Below are 18,625 nucleotides of genomic sequence, written 5' to 3'. Positions count from 1 at the left end.
TTCTTAACCTTGTCTCTGTAAGCCAAAGGAATAGCGTACGTTTTTCCTCGAAATGGTGTGTGTTCTTTCACTTTAAATAAATATTGTAAGCCTTGTATAGTTCCTGTGTGATGACTAAACACTGTAGCATGTGAAGTCAAAATGTGGTGCAGCTCTTCTCTTGCAACGTCATCTGGCACTTCAGCTTTCTTAACCTTTTCATTAATTAATTCTTCGCTATTAATTACATCATCCATCGCGTCTCTGTATTTATTGTCATTGTCATGAATAAACACATTGTCGTCATAATGCTCAACGAAAACATCAGAAGTAAGAAACCTTAAACATTTTGTATCTGATTCTGATCTTGCTAAACACTCGAAAAATTTCAAACATTTCGGCATTCCGGCAACAGTCAAATTCACACTTCCTTCTTTAAAGTTCAAAATTGCCTTATGTGCGTTAAGAAACTCCATACCTAATATAATCTGTGTACTGAGTAATGGAACAATAATAAAATTAGCAGAAAATTCGTATCCTTGACAAATGAAATTTAGGTTGGTCTGTTGTTTAACTTCCACACCTTTTCCAGAAATCGCTCCTCGAATTGTAGTTTTAGAAATAGGTAACACGGGACAGGCAATAGTTCTTTCACATATACGAAAAACTGATTCACTAATGACGTTCAATGGGCTCCCAGAATCTAAAACTGCAGTGAACTTATTCTTACCCACACATACTTCAATAACAGGATGTAAAAATGCGTCTACATTAGTTTCCTTTTCGTCTAACAAAATGTCTCTCATGTCTTCCAGTCGTACGTAGTGTAAAGTCGAAGTGTCATTACTTTCTGAACCGTCTATATTGCTGCCAGAAGCCGAAGCTGCTAGTCATTGTCGATTGTTTGCGTCACGTCTTTGATTATTCGCGTCATTTCGCGGATCAGTTTCTACTAATTGCACTTGTCTCTCTGAAGTTCTGTCACGTGGAGGATGCCAATTAAGTCCTTCCTGTCTGTTAGATGCAAATTCTTGGTTGTGTCTGTTATTAAAATTTCTGTTTTCCTGTCTGTCTGCATAACTACTTCTTGTGTAATTTCGACTGTCACTTCTGAAATTATTGTTGTATCTACTACCCTGGTTATTTCTGTAGTAAGAATTTCTGTTATTGTATGAATAATTTCTATCTTGATGATACCGATTACTGTTTCCGTATGGTTGATCATTCCGGTAGGAATTACCGTTATTATAATTGTCTGTGTAATTTCTGTTAGAACGTCTGTTATTGTCATAAGGCTGGTATCTATTGTCCTGTCTGTTACGTCTGTCATTCTCAAAGTTACCCAAATAACGTCCGTTCCGATCACTATCCCTTTTCTCTGAAAATGTATTGTAATTACTGCTACTGAAAAAATTACAAGAAGTCCCGTCGTCGTTGTCATACTCAAGTTCTTGTAGCAAAGTCTTAAAAGTCTCAATGTCGTCTTTACATCTTCCGGCTAAAGCAATTTGTCTTATGGATTGTGGCAGCTTAGTTAAACAAATGCGAATTAATTCAGTCGGACTGTAAGGGTTGGAAAGGAACTGATTCTTTCGAATCATGTCTTCAAAATATTCTGCTGGCGTGCGGAATTCAGACTGTTTGAAATTACGCTGCATAATAAGACTGTGTTTGACTCTGTCTTGCGTGTTTTCGGACCAATATGCCGATAGAAATGCATGATAAAAATCATTCAGATTATTACAATCTCTAATGAGTGCACGCATCCGCGTCGCCGGTTCGTTTTCTAAATATCCACACATAAATTCCAGTTTGTGACTTAGTGGCCAATTTGGTGGGAGTGCATACATAAATTGATCTAACCATGCACATGGATGTATGTCATTTTTAGAATTGCGGAAGATCTTAAATTTCCGAACAGTCAAAAAGTGTTTATAGTCAAAGTTTTCGCCTCGTGGCGACAAAGACCTACCGCGTCTGTCCCAGTTTGAATGTCGATTATTGTCAAGTTCGCGCGCCTGGCGCTCTCTTGTTGTGTCCCGTAAATGAAATAAATTACTTTCTTCAAACCCCTCTGCTATCTGTGATTCTAAATTTCTTCTGCTGTCTTTTCCTACGATTTCGCCTTCAATTTGTTTGACTTGCTTTCGTAATGCCTCAACTTCCCTTTTAACGCGTTCATTAAATTTTCCCTGATTTTCAACATGCTTATTTATGTTCTGGTACTCTTCGGTTTCTGCAAATGGTAATGGAGCTGTATCATCTGAATCTCTGTCCCCATGTAAACTAAGATTTGTCAATTTATCTGAAATCTCCTCAACTCTTTCCGATAAGTCACCTAATTGTTCTTTCTCTTTATTTACGTCTTCCGTAAGTGTCGCGACTCGGGTTTCAGTGTTGACACATTTGGTAGTTAACTGTTCATATTGTTGTGTTAGATTATTTATTCTGTCATTTGGTACGGATTCCTCGATTCTCTCAAATATCTCTTCCTTATCGTGTGCACATTGTAAATTTAGCTCTGAAAATTTTTGTACTATCACGCGATCTCTTTCTTCCTGTTCTCTATCCTGTTCCCTTTGTCTAATCTCTACTGCAATTAATCTATTATTGTGAGAATTCAAAATCGGTTGTACTTCCTCTCTAATTTCTTTCTTTAATTCATCTTTCATGTTTCTGAAACATGTCCCTATTCGTGAATCTAATCGTGTTTCCATTGTTCCTATCTCAGTTTTAATTGTTCCTATTTGTGAGTCTAACCGTGTTGCCAAAGTTCCAATCTCTGTTTTTAATTCAGATCGTAACTGTGATCCCATTGTTTCCCTATCTGTTTTCAGTTCAGATCGTAACTGTGATCCCAAATTTAATATTGCACCCAACAACTGCTCCATAATAGCCGGTTCGAAATTCTTTTCGCCCCTAACATTTCCCGCAAAACCAGTTTCCTTCGTCATAGCTGTAAAGCTATCTGTGTTCGATACTATTCCAGAATCTTCTATCGTTAATCTCGTATTCTCTAAATTTTCTGATTGAGAAAAATTTTGAAAGGGTTCTGGACTATTTTCCCTGCTTATTAAATTGTTTTCAACTTCATTATTTATCGTACTGTTGTCCTGTGTTGGCGAGTTCGCCATGTCAACAATTTCGTCATTCTGACTATCCATCATTTTTGCCTTTTTCATCGATCGCGTAATCATTTACAAAACATACAAAACTCGTCACAGTACGAAAATTACACACAATGACTCTTTATAATCAACAATACCATTCACTCGAAATGTTTCCCAAAAAACACGATTAACGAACAATTGAAATAATTGCGCTAAATCGTCAACGCGTATACAAGACAACAATCAAATTCAGAGAAAAAAATACCATTATAAGAATGACAATTACCAAATCTACACATGCAAAATAGACTATAATTACTAAACTACAAATTACAACAACAATGCTACTGTCCACTATTTTTACAATCAGAAGAATTCCAAGGGACGATCCTGGCAGGGTCGCCACGTGCATGGGGGCTTAATAAAAATATTAATGCAAATAATTTTAATTTTTTTTTTGCTTTAGTAGCTGTCTGTCCGATTACGAAGTCTCGTAACGGTTGGCCCTGACTATTATTATTACGCAATCTGACTGCTTAGAACAATAACAAAGAATGAAATGGAAATTTTCATTAACACAGTTAATTAATTAAGCCCCCAGCAACTATAAAACCAACGCAACAACAAGCACAAGAGTAACTGTTCTGTGTGTGGGAGTGTGACTCAACGTACGCATCTGCCACGGTTCTTCTTCAACAACACAACAATTTTTAAATAACATTATACTGAATTAATTAAAGAAAATACAAATACCATAATTACTCAAGAGAACCACAATTACACTCTAATCCAAGAACACAAGCCAGATGCTTTGTTGACTGAACCTGTAATGACACATTATTTAAAACATGGAAATAATGAAAAATAAATCAAGTTTCGTTACCTTCATATATTGACCAAAATCACTCTCATAATTACAATATATCTCCACACCGCCTCGCTATTACCACATCTGAACAAGAACCTTTCAGTATCACATCTCAGCAAGCACTCCCTACTAGCACATCTGAACACCAACTGACTACTACGAGTCCTGGACAAGCACTGACCTCTAGCACATCTCAATAATGACTGCCCGTGGAGGCGGCGGAACAATGCTCTCTAGCGATCTCTGGCGCTGTGGCTCAGTGTAGCCACCTTTCAAGTGCCGTTTTGAAATAAAAAAAAGACGTGGTAAGGTATCTCAATAATTTTATTTTTACATAAAAGCCTGTACCTCAATCTACTTTTCTATATAATTTCCGTCAATATTGAGGCACTTGTCATAACGTTGTACAGTTTTTGAATACCCTCCTCATAGAATTCTGCCGCCTGACTTGTTAACCACTGCATCACCACTGTTTTGACTTCGTCATCGTCTGGAAGACGCTGACCGCCCAGGTGTTTCTTCAAGTGCAGGAACAGATGGTAGTCACCTGTCGCAAGATCGGGGCTGTACGGAGGATGATCTAGAGTTTCACTTCGAAAAGATGTGATGAGATCTTTGGTCTGATTCGCCACATGCGGACGGGCATTGTCTTGCAGCAAAACGATGCCCTTGCTCAACTTCCATGGACTGTTGCTTTGATTCTGGTGTGACGCAGGCCACCTATGTTTCATCGCCCGTAACAATTTGGCTTAAGAAATCATCACCGTCGTTGTGGCACCGCTGAAGGAAAGTCAATGTACTGTCTTAACGTTTGGTTTTGTGCACATCCGTCAACATTTTCGGTACCCAACGTGCGGCACAATTTTCGGTAATTCAAGTGCTCGGTCAGAATGCCATAAAAAACACTACGAAAAACACGAGGAAAGTCATCCCGCAAGGAGGAAATCGTAAAGCGTCTGTTTTCTCTCCCCTTATTGTCCACTTCCTGCACCAAACTTTCATTAACGACCGAAGGACGTCCACTCCGTTGTTCATCATGCACATTTGTGCGGCCACCTTTAAATGCTCTCACTCAATTTCTTACCATTCCATCACTCATAATGTTTTCTCCGTAAACAGCACAGATCGCATGATGAATATCGATCTCTTTTAGGCCTTTAGCACTAAGAAATGTCATAACACCCCGTATTTCACAGTCGGCGGGACTCAACGATTATCGGAGGCATCTTAAACACTCAGCACACAACGTAAACAAGGACGAATAATTCTGACTGTAATGGCGTCGGTGCGTAGATTAAGGTACGGGTTTTCATGTAAAAATGAAATTATTGAGATATCTTAGCACGTATTTTTTTATTTCAAAACGGTACTTACTTTTTAAAAAAAACGCCTCGTACCAGTAGGATAAAAGGGATTAGCCCCCTGCGGAAGCATGGAGACAACGTTTTCCTCGACCCATTCGCGATAGGAACATGACAGGGTGAGCTTAAAACTGCTGCTAAGTAACCTCGGCCATGCACTGAACAGTGAATGAAGCAATATATAAGTGCTAGTCTGCAGCAATTGCAGAACGCCCGACTACAGGATTTAATACAAAAAAAAAAAAAAAAAATAAGGTTCAAATGGCTCTGAGCACTATGGGACTTAACTTCTGAGTTCATCAGTCCCCTAGAACTTAGAACTACTTAAACCTAACTAACCTAACTAACCTAAGGACATCACACACATCCACGCCCGAGGCAGGATTCGAACCTGCGACCGTAGCGGTCTCGCAGATTCAGACTGTAGCGCCTAGAACCGCTCGGTCACAGGGGTCGGCGATGTAATACAAAGAGATGACAAAAGTAATGGGATAGCAATACGCACGTATACTGGTGGCGGCAGTATCGGCTACACAGCGCATAAAAGGCCAGTGCATTGGCGAAGCTATCATTTGTGCTCAGGTGATTCATGCGAAACGTTTCCGACATGATTATGGCCGCACGACGGAAATTAACTGACTTTGAGCGCGGATTCGTAGTTGGAGTTAAATGCATTTTGGAAATCGTTTGCGAATTCAATATTCCGAGATCCACACTGTCAAGACAGTGCCGAGAATAGCACATTTCAGGCATTACCTCTCAGCACGGACAACGCTTTCGCAGAAGGCATTCACTTAACGACCGAGACCAGCGGTGTTTGCGTAGAGTTGTCAGTGCTAACAGACAAGCAACACTGTGTAAAATAACCTAGTAATTAGAGTGGGAGATACGACGAATATACCGGTCTCCGTTAGGACAATGCGGCGAAATTTGGCGTTAATCGGCAATGCCAGCAGACAATAGAACATCACCTGAAGGGCCTCTCCTGGGTCATGACCATATCGGTTGGACCCTAGACTAGTGGAAAACCATGGTCTGGTCCCGATTTCAGTTGGTAAGAGCTGATAGTAGGATTCGAGTGTGGCGCAGACCTTGAGACGCCATGGACCAAAGTTGTTATCAAGACACTGTATAAGCTGATGATGGTTCCATAACAGCGTGGGCTGTGTTTACATGGAAAGAACTGGGTCGTCTGGTCCAACAGAACTAAACACTGACTTGAAATTGTTATGTTCGGTTACTTGAAGAGGAGTTGCAGCCATTCATGGACCTCATATTTCCAAACAACGATGGACTTTTTATGGATGACAATGCGCCATGTCACCAGGCCGCAATTATTCGTGATTGATTTGAAGAACATTCTGGACGATACAAGCCAATGATTTGGACACCCAGATCACCCGAAATGAATCTCATAGAACATTTATGGGACATAATCGAGAGGTCAGTTCGTGCACAAAATCCTTTACCGGCTGCACTTTCTCAATTATGGGCGGTTGCAACATGGCTCAATATTTCTGCAGGGGACTTTCAACGACTTGTTGAGTCCATTCAACGTCCTGTTGCTTCACTTCGCCACGCAAAAGAAGTTCCGACACGATATTAGTTGGTGTGCCATGACTTTCGTCACTTCACTGTACAGTACCACCAAGACTTATGCGCTAGTGGAATTATTCACCCGTTATATGTGTCTTGCTATGTCCCCATCCCGACCTCACTGGTTTTTCATAAACATCACTCTTCAACTGTGCTCGAAGAAACGATATTATTGTTTGGAGGCCAGCGGACAGTAGCATAAAGGTAGGTGTTGATCTTCATACTTCTTATGCACTGTAGCGTCATCTATCTTTCTGTCCCTGATATCTCTCTGCAAGGATTCCCCACAACCCATCGAACTTTTTCTACATCATTTTGAAACACTTTGTTTAGCGGTTCGACCAACTGAATAGCTTTCTGTCTTTCTGAAGGTAGTTTGCGAGCTTGTGGATCACTGGATCAAGTCCACTGCGAAGGAAGGATCATTTGTTGAAAAATATGTTCTTTTTCAACACGCAAATAAATTTCAAAAACCTGTCTACGGTTCAGTTTTTACTTGTCTTTGTCATTTTTCATCCATACTTCTACAATTATCGCCTAAGAGTTTATACGTGGTTGGCTTAACAGCCTTTCTTTCAGAACACATACTGTTCTGCGCTTGTGAAATATCTTTCACATTTTAAGTGACTGCTGTAGAAAACGAAGCTGCAATTTCAAATAAATTATAAGAAACTTTCAGTTAGGTTGTAATATCTCTTTGGTGGTGGGGCAATTTGACAGTGGCAGGAGAACTTTATTTACTGCCATCTTGTTGAAAGATGCATTACAGTATTTGTGCCAAGTGGTTTAAGAGAGCAAACAGAGATTCGCCATTAACTTGGTTACTCAAAGATTGAAACCTCACACACCCTGAATACGGGTTTTTAACATAATGGCGCATTGCAAGATATCGTTTGATACAATGGACGCATGTAAGTGTTGTTAATAGGAATTTCATCAAGTCCTTTCACATTAATTTCTATTCCTCTGGAAAAATCCGCACCAACTACTGTAGCCTTATAGGATACAATCTTTCAAGCGAAATTTGAGACTGGAACAATAAAATGTTGTTTTGAAAGTGGGCAAAGTGTGAAGTGCTCATGACGCCTTTCATACCGGTTTTTTGTGTTCGTTTTCCGGACACGAGAAAAGCATTGTAAAAGATTATTACTCTGACCCTACACTTTTTAATTTTCACAGAGTTCACGAATCGCTCAATATGCTTCTTTCCGAAAAAGATCAAAAAAATGGTTCAAATGGCTCTGAGCACTATGGGACTTAACAGCTGTGGTCATCAGTCCCCTAGAACTTAGAACTACTTAAACCTAACTAACCTAAGGACAGCACACACATCCAAGCCCGAGGCAGGATTCGAACCTGCTACCGTAGCGGTCACGCGGTTCCAGACTGAAGCGCCTAGAGGCGCACGGCCACATCGTCCGAGCGAAAAAGAGCAATCCACAATTCTGTCTTCAAGGTCTTGTGTAGATTTCATGTAGTCGAGCTGTATGAACATTTCGTCAGGTTTCTTTTGTTGTTGGATCAATGTAGGTATTCCATTTGGTTACAAAATGGGAGCACATGACGCGAGCATTGCCTTAAAACACGAAGAAACTAGCTGCAATATAATAGGGTATGCAAGACATCTTTTGACTATAGAAATGTTCAGCAACTATCTGTCGTTGCAGCGTCGCATGTTGCATAACGTGAGGCTCACGCCATCTCGCCCGGACGCTTTATTTGGCGCAAATGGCAAGTGGGTGCCTTAGACTCATTGCATTAAACAGAGAGCTTTGGGGTAACAAGTGGGGGTGCCGGAAAGGAAGGGTGGGGAGTGGAGTATGGAAGGGAGTGGCCCCGGCAAGCGTGTGATCGATGGTGGGCAGTGAGGGGCTGTGACCGCCCACTAACTTGTGGGAAGCACACAGATGCATTAGCTTACACACGAGAAGATACTGTGCTACAGTTTTATTCGAATACCTATTGGATCATTTACGGTATTGACAACGAATTACAGTTGTGCAGTGTTGCCTGTACTGTAAGGGCGGTGGTTGCATCACCCAATTGAGTTTGCTTTAATCTTCCCAAAGCGATCAATACAATAAGTTGAACAACATGGTTACATATGTGCTGTCTGTTTTTCAGACATGTCTGAAAGAACAGACACCACGTGTATAATCATGCCAGGGCGACCAATGATCCCTTCAGTGCGGATGGACGCCAAGCTCAAACTCTTGCTGGAATCGGTGAAATGCTACGAGTAAAGATGATAATGGAGAAGGGACACTACGTCACTACTTTGTGGTTAAGCTGAGACTTTGGGTCTGACGGTTCTAGGGTAGTCCGTGCAGACTGTGTCTGGATGGCGCAGTGGTCAGCGCATCTGCCTAGCAAGCAGAAGACGCGGGTTCGAATCCTGGTCTGGAACAAATTTTCAACTTTCCCTAATGATTTAAATTAATGTCCACTGGCAGGTAATGTCTTCAGTTCCCTACGTCTTCACCATGGTTACAGTTTCTTAAGCTCAATACGACGTAATAGGCATGTTGTAGGATTGTTGGTTTCTATAATTCCATAATAATGGGCTTAGGTTCTCATACAGAACATCATCAACTTGCATTTTGCAGACTAAGAGATTATCTGTATTACAATCACAACCTGAAGTTTTTATTTAATAAAAAATCATACAGCGTATATAAAATATTCTTTTGATCTCTAGAAGAACACGAAGCGTTGCGTACGTGCTGTTCTGAATCAGAAACAGAAGGAAATGCTGTAGTAATATCTGTGAAGAAGAAATTAATTTCTCATTTTATGACGTGGACTGTGGAGTATGGATTATGGAGTATTTGCAAAATATCTGAGGACTCATCTGCTGGTATTCCCGAAAAAATGGATCAAGTTATTACTGGTGTACTTGACACGGACGGCCTTATGAATAAAGTAAATTTTTTAATCAAGTGAAGTTCGTTGTGATACAAGTACAACTGTGTTTTTCAGAAATGTGTGTTGTGTTTTTGTTAGCAGATGTCAAACATATGGCTGTCATTGGGTCACAGATCACAATCATTGTGGGGGGGGGGGGGGGGGGGAATATTCGGTCCAGATTCATTGTAGATTGTCAGGTTTCCTACACTGGGAAAAAGATTCAGTTCAATGTTAAGAGCTCGTTCTGAAAGTTCAGTTAATTTCTCACAGGAGTTCGATGTATGAATCATTTTCTATACAGCTACGTCTATACATGCTGTGTTGTAAATGAATAATCTACAACTGACTCTCAATAAAAGAAAAGTTCTACTTCTGAAAGGCGTTGATTATAGTTCCTTGCATTATATTAGATGAGAACTGGACGTGCTACTTCTTCAAGGAATGATTCATCGTGAAAACATGCAACGCTTTCATTTCACTTCTCGGATGGTGCTACATGTAAACATAGAAAATACTGTCTTCTTTGCGGGGAGGGGGTAGGGCCCTAATAGTTTTACAAAAGGGCATTTCCAGACAAAATTTCTCAAAGAGTTTAATGACTGCAACGACCTTTCTACAAAGAGCACAAGTGCGATTGCACTGAAGTGCGTTATAGCTTAATAATTATCTTATATATTTCAGTTTATTAACATTTGTGTGGTTGTGACAAATTTGCTATTACTTTTTCGTGAAAATAGGTTTCAAATTTCACTTACAGTCTGCGAAATGAACATTAGTGTCTGTGTTATATTGTAAATACGTGTTATGTATTTCTATTTTTATGTCATATTCCAACTGACACATATCTGCACTGACGAAGTTGAGGATCCGTGGACCGGGACCGTCGATTTCACTGGTGGACCTCTACCTGCCTGCTGTGACTGCCGACGCATCGCCCACACAAAGGCGAAAGGGGTGGCAGCGGATGGGTCGGCTGACTCTTCTGCCTGTGTATGAGGGCTTTAGCCTGGCCGTGATGGTGAAAACAACGGTGTCCGGAAATATAAGAACACAAGGATTTGCGAACACCTGAGATTTGGAGGCACAATCCTCCTCTCCCATCAAGTGCTGGATGGGTACCCATCCCCTCCGCTGCCTCTTGGTCGCTGTAATTTATTCCCTTCCCGCCTCTCAAACACAGGTCTCTGTGCTTATTTTACATCTGAAGTTCCTAGAAGTTCCTAGCGTTATTATCAGTACGGAAGTTGTTACGAAAACCAAGGGCAGCCTTTCTGCTCATTATAGTGATTACGCTTTTAGTAAATTTAGGGACCTAAAAAGGATGTTGTAACGTGGGTCTGCTTGCGAAGAATGGAGAAGTGGTTTACGTGTCCAAACATCTCTGTGGACCATCTGATAATGCAGCTCTAGAAGCGAAGAAGCAAATGGAGCGGGTGAAGAAGAGGGCTCGAGAAAGAAAACACGCGGGTTTCCCAGATATTTCTGGATGATATGGGGACTCTTCATAACAAAGGCTTTGACTTTGTTACGGTAAGGCCTTAGTTAGAAAATATGGACAGGGCACTGTGTTATCAGCGGAGTCAAGCAAGAACTGTTCTGAAATTGATCTTAATGAACACCACGTAAAAATAGGTGACGGCAGGGGGTTTCCTACTAGAAGACGATAGATTAGAGGAAAGGATAATCATTTTTAGTGGAAGCAATGGAAAAGAAAGCTTAAAGTGCCTTCCCATTTTTTTTTATGGATGTAGCATGTAAGAGGTACAGCAAGCAGATTGCACAAATGTACACCACGCATACAAACGTCTGAGGTCACAGTGACGAAATAAACATCCTTCCCGCTGAATTTGCCGTGCTGTCTAATAAGAAGAAAGACACCTAAGTTCGCCTGTTTCGTTTGATTAAAGAAGCAGTTCCTCAGTGGTGCCCAAGAAACGTCAATGATTTAGAAGCAGCTGCAATATCGGCCTTTTGTCAAGTTTTCCCCTCTGGTGAAATAAGTAGATGTTATTCTCTCGTGAAGGAAAGTTTACGGAGAAAAGTTCAAGATTTCGGCCTAACTGAGGAGTAACGGTCTATCTGAGAAGTACCATCAGAACGAAGATTTGAGACTTCAGGCAGCATATGTGCAGCACTGGCATTTTAAAACCAGAGGACGTAAGTAACGGGTGGGTTGAGATTCATACACAAGTCCCTGATAACAAAGACTCTCAGTTTTTTACTACTATGTGAATACTTGGCTACAGATTGAGGAAATCCCCATCGCAATTTGGAACTGTTATGGAAAAGGGCATGCTGTTGAAAGGTGGTACAAGAAAGTAAATAAGAGTAAGGAATAAAGACAAAACTAAACATCCTAGGATCAAATATTTTAAGCAGGGTGTAGAGCTCACAAATTGCATCTCGTGTTTGAAGTTGGAGATGAATTTTGAGTGAAAGAAGAGAAAGAAGAACTATTTGAGGCTGGGTAACAGGATAGAGAGTACTGCAAAAAAAAAAAAAAAAAAAAAAAAAAAAAAAAAAAAAAAAAAAAGACACTAACAACAATGAGTCCTACTTGAAAGCTAATACTCACATTCAGAAACTGGACTAGATCTATTTATAATACATTATAACGCTTTGAAAGCCACCGAGTCCCTGCAGATTATTTGATTAAAATTACTAATTTCAATGACATATCTTTATCATAATTAATTTTAAATTATATTAATAAATAAAGTGGACTTCAGTCCTAGCTTAAAAGTGATTATAAGCATGTTTAGGCTGATTTTAAACCAAAATGGTAATTAATTACTCGTAACTATAATTTTGACAGTCGAAATCCTGTGCAAAATGTGATGACAATCAGCTTGTAGTAGTTGAAACATTTAAAGATTGTTGCAGGTCTCAGACCAGTATCCCGCGACAGCTTAATAAGGAAACCATCTGGTCGCAGCTTGGTTCGCATGCGCTTAATCAGTAAGCCGTAGGATTTGGCCTAGCAAAATCTCTGGTGGGGAAGTACTTTTAAATTTCGCAGGCGCTCTAAGAATTAGCAGTTATTGTCTGTGAGCCACTCCAAACAGTCTATGTCCGTAAATATCTGTGCTTCCGGTATTTGTTTCTAACGGGAAACGACCTTCTATCTGTGCAACAATCTAATTGGCAGGACTGTGCCGATGTCTTTCCCCCTTCCTAGCTGGTTACACATGAGCGGATATTAGCGACGGGTTACTGATATCTCCGACGGATTCAGGAACTTCTGCAGGCGCCTCCTCTGCGGTGGTGGAGACACGACCTTCAGGCCATTAGCTGCAGTTTCTCGGAACCGGCGAACCCGCCTTGGGTGGTATACGGTGTTTCCGCAGATCTCCGGCAAGCGCTACTGTCCGCATAGCTCCGTGTCTGCATTTTTCCGACATTCAAAGCGACTACCTGCTCGCCTTCCCTTCGAGACAACAAACAAACGTGTCCCCAGGAACGGTAAGGTCATTGCTTCCACAGACGCCATCCGACTGAGCACAAGTAGAATAATAAATCATTCATCCAGTCGTAATTCAACAAGTCGCTCGAATTAGTGAAAGACACATTGCAGCAACTGAAGTAGATTATTTTAACGAAGTTTCTAGTGTGAGTGATGAATTTATAATGTTTTACGACTATACATCTAAATTCAGTTGGTTGACGTTGGACATAGATCTAAGCCATTGTAACACCTTTAACAATATCGAATTTTTTTTCAGGAAATTTATGTAAGTGAGGACTGAATAAATGGTTTTAAGCCGAGTCAGTTGCTTCTGGAAGCTGCAGTAGACGCTCTTGAAAGTTATTGCTGAACCAGAGAGTTATGTTAACACGATGGCGACTCTGTATGCTAAGTTATTTGCTATAGTGTGGTGCGAACGGCTACTTCTTTATTCCTGAAGGCCGATCGACGCTATACATGCATACCTGATGATCTCTCTCTCCTCTTACAATAATACAGACCTCAAATGGACTGACGATCATTGCATTTCATGCTCTATTCGAATAATAATTACATCTACTGTGTTGCATGCTGTTGTCAAATGTTGGTGGGATATACACACATCAAAAAAAGTTTTGCATCACCTCGGTTCCGAGAGTTCCGGAACTTGTAAAGAAAATAGAACTGAGATCAACATAAACATCAAAAAATGTTCAAATGTTTGTGAAATCTTACGGGACTTAACTGCTAAGGTCATCAGTCCCTAATCTTACACACTACTTAACCTAAATTATCCTAAGGACAAACAGACACACCCATGCCCGAAGGAGGACTCGAACCTCTGCACTGATGCATGCCTGTATTCGTCGTGGCATACTATCTAAACAAGCAGATTGTCCCGCTTCTCAACGGCGATTCGGCGTAGATCCCTCAGAAGGGTTGGTGGATCACGTCGTCCATAAATAGCCCTTTTCAATCTACGCCAGGCATGTTTGATAGGGTTCATGTCTGGAGAACATGCTGGCCACTCTATTCGAGCGATGTCGTTATCCTGAAGGACGTCATTCGCAAGATGAGCACGATGGGGTTGCGAATTGTCTTCCATGAAGACGAACGTCTCGCCAGTATGCAGCCGATATAGTTGCACTATCGGTCGGAGGATGGCACTCACGTATCGTACAGTAGTTACGGCGCCTTCCGTGACCACCAGTGGCGTACGTCGGCCCCTCATAATGCCACTCCAAAACAGCAGAGATTCCTTTCATGTTAATTTTTTAAATCTTTTGTCATTTACGGCATAAATTCCACTTCTAAATTTACTGTGGTGTTTCTGACTCTATCTGGGAGGAGACTGAGCAGTGGAACGTGTTACTTTTACACATAAACAAGAACGATTTGTCACACTACTACACTTTAAAACACAGTTTATATGTAATTCATGTCACACAGTCTCATATGGAACCTACATGCGCTTTCTTTTATATAGTGTATATGATAAGATACTGTCATCCCCCTTCCCTTCTGTGTGAAAGGATGAATGAGCAAATGTGTTTCTAGTTGCATGCTTGATGGTAGCAGACAAGCCTGTCTGCTAGAGAACAGTAGGACCAACGTCAGAACAGGTAGCTACGCTTTCTAAAAGCAAAGAGGTTTCTATTCTTAGTATGGTCATGTCCGTCCCTTGTCATGTTGGTATAGGAAGCTGCCTCTCTGGTCACTTCTGTTTGTATCTGTGAAGCACCCTAGGTAGCGGCCTACGCCAGTCTGTCCGCGGCGAGCGTCTGAAGTGGTAAGATCTCCTGCTAAGCGCGTCTCTGCTAAGTCCGTAGGACAATGGATTTCTTAAGTTCAGCCTTACTGAAAATTTAATCACCTTTGTTTCAGGTTTAGATCTAAAATATTTTATGTTATCTTAAATTGCAACGCAGTGTAATTCGAGTGTGAAGTTCAGAATATCTTCCAGTAGTTGCTTTGTCACTACTTTGTGAGTAAAGTGCAACCACGTGTTGATGATCCGTAACTATAACTAAGATCATCAATCGTAAATGCGAATGTGCGTGAGTTTATAACGTCTCGTCTTGACAATATTTTTCAATGTAGCAACTTATGTTCAACCCACATGGGGGGGTACTTTGTGAGTCCAGTACCATGTGCTTATACAGTTGTTTGACCCATCAGGTTAATAGTAAGACGATAGTAACCAGTTCGAGGTTTTCCTTTTGTAAATTGCGTTTCGATGTAATTTATTTTAATTATCAAAATTATTGTGGAGTTACACTCTTTGTGTAAGCCAAGTTGACCACGTGAAGCATGTGGTGTAATCATCAAAGTAGCCCTCAGCTATTCTTTTCGGGAAGATTTCACAGAGAGTCAGTATGAATTTAGTATACCAGCGTGTGGTAATTTCATGACGGACAGGATTGCGCTAGGAACGTAATTTCTTTGGGTGTAAATTGAATCGGTTGCTTGTGGTCAACTTCCTCTTGCATGTGTTTCAACGTTCTTCGTGTGTTGTTTTATGAATGCAGTGTTGTATGCAGTCTCCCAATCTTGGCTCCATATTTGATGTGTTCCGTAAGATTACAAACTCTCATTTTCACAATACTAAATAAGGCACCAGTTTAGTTATCAATCAAGTTTAATATGCTGAAATTTTAACGGCACAATGATCAATATTAGAATAAATGTCCAAATATAAACTGATTTATTTCTTTTTATTTAAATCCTATATAATATATATATAATATAATATATATATATATACTCGACGTCCTTTGTGTACGGCAACAACAAGCTGACTGAGAAGCAGTAAGTAGGAATTGCAGCCTTTCACCACTCATCCCCAGGAGCGTGCCTGGAAGAAAGAGGGAAAAGGAATCGAAGACATTAGCGATGGAGCACTACCGCAAGAGAAAGGAAGGTAATCAGCCTTGGTCTTATTAAACTAACGTTCCTGGTAGGTCCCTGAGGTTATTCCGAAGAAACCACTGGAAACTTATATATCAGTGTAATTAGACGGGAAGATGAACTTCGCTCGTCTTAAATATGAGTCCAGTTTGGCAACCAGTGCGCTCCTTCGATTAGTATGGAAGTACACTGCCGCTTTCTTTGGGCTAGGCTCTGTTGCATGTAACGCGGGGTCAGCGGTACTCTCAAACTTCCGTAGAGACTGTCGCAAGCATGCTGCCTGTGAATTCTCAGGAAGTGAGGTCCTCCAAACAGACGAAAGCTGCAATGATGGTAGGAGGCAGTGGGAACAATATCTCCTCTGTGCACCCAGAGTTTGCTGATCTGATTCGCAGGGGACGGTGAATGAGCGACATGCTACACTAGCCTCTTCAAGTTTCTATGGCAGTGAGTGGAGCTGCGTGGTAAACACGATATCTGGAAATGTGATTCAGCTTTTGAACTAAGGGCAGCGAAATAAAGACAGCATTAACAAGAGCTTAAGAAACCAAATGCAGACCAGTAACGTGCCGTGTAAGGTATTTTAATCTAGGTTGCTAAAAGCCGAACTAGGTTGGCAAGACTTCCGGGGTGATGCAAAACTTTGATTTGTGTATTACGATTAAAATTACTTTGTGACTGACGTTTCAGTGAGTCGAATGGTAGGGGCCTGCCGCCAGCCAATCGTAGTCTTTCTCGAATGCTACATGCTCGCTGTGTTGCTTATTTTATAAGTATGCTACGTGCAGCGCCCTGCTGTACGCCGTCAAAACTGCCACCTCGCCTCGTCCCCCTCCAGCCACCTGACGCTGCAAGCTGTCTGTCACAATGTCCCGGTGTAGCGGAACATCTCTGCTTCAAATTGGCTTATATGGGCGAACGAGTGAGCTTTGGAGGAAGAAGGAAGTTGGAGGCAGAATATGCAACAGTTTTGCCAACGGCCACTGGACGCTGGTTATCGTAAGCGGGGCTCAGGTTTGGAGCGTCGCTGCTTAGTTACTGGACAGAACTGTTAGCGGATAGCACGGTGTATATACTCGTAGAAGACACAATGACTTGCAGCAGGCGGCTTGCACATAACGTGTCTCTGGAGGACAGATGCGTGAAGTGAAGTGCAGCTGTTGTCTTAGTGGAATGTTTGCTGCAGGTACTGTCGCTCGGCAGTATTACTGCCGTCATTTTTAGCGCTGCATTATTACATGGTGCATTCATTTCTCGCTACTGGTCTTGGTGATTAAAACTGGTGTTTTATAATTGTGTAGCTTTATTTTAGAGACCAAATAGCAGCTCAGAATATTTTTGATAAATGCTGTTGTGTATTGAGGATGGCAATATATAACGAACTAGTTCAGGTTCACTTGTTGAAACAGTTATTAATACGCTGGTATTAGGCCACGGCAGTGGCTAGAATGATTAAAATTGAAACAGTAACTGTGCTAGTGGGTTCAAGGAGACATAGCTGTTTCAGGTGTAAGAGCTGATAATGGATTGTATTTTTGTGGTCTGACATAGACTAATGCTGGATTCTAACGGATCTGTTAATGATGAATCAGTGGCAGGGACACGACAAGATGTTTATAGAAAAAGAAAAGCTATGTTCCATATCTCTTTATGTACCACTCAGTGAGCATTAACATCTAGTGCTATAGATTCTTTTCTAAAGTGTGAAACTATTAATTGGTTACTGACTTGTATTGTTATCAACTGCTATGTTTTATGGGCCTTGTAAGTCACTTTGAGACAGGCAATTCTTTACTATTTGTGTAAATAAAACACCGTAAAAATTTACTGTAGCTCGTGGTCGTGCGGTAGCGTTCTCGCATCCTGCGCCTGGGTTCCCGGGTTCGATTCCCGGCCGGGACAGGTACTTTCTCTGCCTCGTGATGACTGGGTGTTCTGTGATGTCCTTAGGTTAGTTAGGTTTAAGTAGTTCTAAGTTCTAGGGGACAGATGACCATACATGTTAAGTCCCATAGTGCTCTATTTTTTTTTTTTTTGATAAAGTTTTGGTTGGTTTACTAAATTGTGAAGTTTATAGGTTCAGCTGAGAGATTGATGGTTCTTTCTAACGTTTGTTACAGAACTGAAGTATTGTTTTTAAATATTTGTTTTTGATACTAATTGTTGTTTGAACGTTTCAGTGTTTACTACTGTTACAGTAATTGTGGGCCAATCTACAGATAAATTTTTCTGCGGTCATCAGCGACAGAAGCTTTACGCAGGTCTGGTCTTTAATATATGTTTTAAAAATCTCAAACAATCGCTCCACCCTCTCCCACTGCGGCATGCTACCGAAAACAGTAACATAAAAATTCGTTTTAAAAAAGACCACGGGGAAAAAGATTTTCACCCTTAAGAGAGCACAATGGTCGCTTCAGACCGTTTTAGATTGTGTAGAACTGCTACCGCGTGC

At 41.0% G+C, this 18,625-nt stretch overlaps 1 protein-coding gene and 1 non-coding gene across 2 annotated transcripts in view; one reads left to right on the top strand and one right to left on the bottom strand.

The window, feature by feature from the left end:
* Positions 1–18,625, bottom strand: part of LOC126256523 (uncharacterized) — a 1,007,450-nt gene that overhangs the window by 366,702 nt on the left and 622,123 nt on the right. The window lies entirely within an intron of this gene.
* Trnaa-agc (transfer RNA alanine (anticodon AGC)) lies at positions 9,250–9,322 on the top strand. Its single transcript has one exon. It is a non-coding gene; the product is annotated as a tRNA-Ala (tRNA).

This window comes from Schistocerca nitens, chromosome 1 (genome assembly GCF_023898315.1).
Source record: "Schistocerca nitens isolate TAMUIC-IGC-003100 chromosome 1, iqSchNite1.1, whole genome shotgun sequence".
In the NCBI taxonomy this organism is placed as follows: Eukaryota; Metazoa; Arthropoda; class Insecta; order Orthoptera; family Acrididae; genus Schistocerca; species Schistocerca nitens.
This window is presented reverse-complemented; position numbering and strand designations above follow the sequence as displayed.